Source organism: Octodon degus, unplaced genomic scaffold (assembly GCF_000260255.1).
Source record: "Octodon degus isolate 3935 unplaced genomic scaffold, OctDeg1.0 scaffold00134, whole genome shotgun sequence".
Lineage (NCBI taxonomy): Eukaryota > Metazoa > Chordata > Mammalia > Rodentia > Octodontidae > Octodon > Octodon degus.
In genome coordinates, this window is record NW_004524710.1 from 4,625,829 (window position 1) to 4,628,260 (window position 2,432).

Genomic DNA, 2,432 nt, shown 5'->3' on the forward strand with positions numbered 1-2,432 from the left:
CATGAAACAAGGGTAGCCTCTAGTGATCACAGTCCCTGACAGATGTTCTTTACAAAAACAGGCAGGCCCAATGTCTTTGGGAACCTTCCGCACATGATGTTCTTTGTCTCTCTTTAAACTTTTTCTGCATTATTTACTCTATTTACTAAAATCCATACTAAGTATTTTGCTGAGGCTGGCCCTACAATGCCATTGTATAGAGATGTTTGGGGTTTTTTAAAATGTGCTCATTATTGGTTTTATTTTTTTCTCATTGCTCTCATTAAGTTGAGAACTGTTTCTGGTCATGGAATATGCCTCTGAATGATTGTTTAGTGGCATCATAGTTTAATCTAAATGTGTTATGCTGTGTTGGTTGATGTGGCTACACACAAAAGAACAATGGGACACGTATTCAGAACACACTTTATGTAGGCCGGAGAGGCAAAAGTTTTGCTTTTTTACTTTATTTTAAAAAAGGTGCATTAAGCTGCAGATTTTATGCTGCTGACCCAGGCTGTCAGAAGCTCTCCAAGTTGCTTTCACACACAGTAGGAAGTCCCTTGGCCGCAACTAGACACAGCCCTTGGAATCATGCTCCTGGAAGGCAGATTTTGAAATCATGTAAAATACCTAGTGAATATATTAAGGTGGGCATATTCGCTGCTAAGTATCCAGCATTTGGATGGAGTAACTTACTTTCATAAGATCTTACGGCAATCAGGATGTAGTTAGGCACAGGGTTTGGATTGCAGCTTTTCTTTCTGCAAGGTAATAATAGTACAAATATTTGCAGGTGCTACCTGTGGAGTCTTGGTGTTTGGTCAGCCCTGTGCTCAGCATATTCTTTGCATTGTTGTATTCAGTAGAGACAGCTGGGCAAGCTGGACATCATCTCATCTGATCCATAGGTGATGGCACTGAGGGATTTGGTCATTTGTTCCCAGACAACAGAGTAAGTAAATGGAAGAACAGAGATTCAGATTCAAGCTTTAATGATTCTGAATCTTTTAGGGAAGTTAAAAAAATAAAGCTAAAATAGTCTCAGAAAGAGTAAAATGTGGGGGTTCAATCCTGTGTTTTTGAATATTTGAAGACATTTCATAAGACATGAGGACTTTTGCAAATGTGAAGGATCTAATTTTCCAGTGACTTTCACAAGGTGAATAACTGGAAGGAAGGAAGGAAGGAAGAAAGGAAGGAAGGAAGGAAGGAAGGAAGGAAGGAAGGAAGGGAGAAAGCAAGCAAGCAAACAAGCAAGCCCCTGTTCTGGGCTGCTCTCCCTGGTTTCCAGGTATGGGAGACACTCTCCTGGACACGGTATCCCCCTTGTCTTTCTGTAGGACCCCTCTGTGCTGTATTTTTGTTCTGAGTCTTTCTTTTAGGTCTGACTCCATTGCCCTTCAAGGAGGGGGCCATGTCCTACAAGCTTCCCAGTGCCTGGTATAGATGTCAGCGTGGAATGGACGAGTATACAGTGAATGGGGTACTAGAGAAGTGGAGCAGAATCCACGAGGTGTGAAGGCAATACAAAATAAAAATAGGTCGGAGAACTTGATGGTCAATCAATCAAACCTGAACGCTGATTAGCCTGGGAGTTTCCATGAAATAGGGAATCAGTGAAAGAACTTATGAGTAGTTAGGATATAACAATTTTTCCACTTTGAAAATTCACGTTGTAAATACTGCAGAGAATGGGCCAGAGAAGGGAGTAATATAGCAAAAATGAAATGAATCCCCAATCTTTACTTAAGAACCTTGTTCTGATGGCCACAATGCAAGTTCCTAAAAAATTGCCCTGTGAAGACATGGAGCCTGAGACTGAATCTAACACAGCAAAGGTACACTAGAAAGGAAGACAGGCAGCGCCCTCTTGGCCTAGGGGTACAGCACCGAAGAGCACCAGTGTCTGCAATCGTTCCTCGCTAATCTCTCACCAGTGGGCATTGCCACAGGCATGACTGCTCTGCAGCGGGTACCTCCCTCATGCAAGACACAGCTGCCCACCTCCTGTGTCCTGGTGCTACTCGCTACCAGCCACCTGCGGTCCCAGTGCAACTCTTGAGTATCTCCCCGGGAGACATTCAGAGGATACCTGGTGAGATTTTCAGGATTCTTCTGTGATAGTATCCAAAGCCTCATATTTACGGAGCCTTAAAAATGTAGTGTTTTAAGAACTGATACTAGAAGCTGGCTCTCTGGTTAGCATCTCTGCTTCTGTCCTGAGTCGTTGAAGGGCCCTGCGGCAAGTTACTGAAGGTTTGGGCCATTTTAGTCACCTGTTTATCACCTGGCAGCAGCGATTTGAATATTAAATGAAAAAAAAAGTGTAAAGTGTCTAGAATAGTGCCAGGTATACAGGAAATGCTCAGTAAATGTTACATTCTCACTACTGCATCTTTCTGGGGCTCCTCTGGAGGAAGGTGAGGCATACATGGTTGTAACCGAAGGGA

At 43.1% G+C, this 2,432-nt stretch overlaps 1 non-coding gene across 1 annotated transcript; it reads right to left on the reverse strand.

Moving 5' to 3' along the window:
* Positions 1–446: 446 nt before the first annotated feature.
* Positions 447–579, reverse strand: LOC111812658. The gene has a single exon (XR_002818103.1). It is a non-coding gene; the product is annotated as a small nucleolar RNA SNORA44 (small nucleolar RNA).
* Between the last annotated feature and the right edge of the window lie 1,853 nt (positions 580–2,432).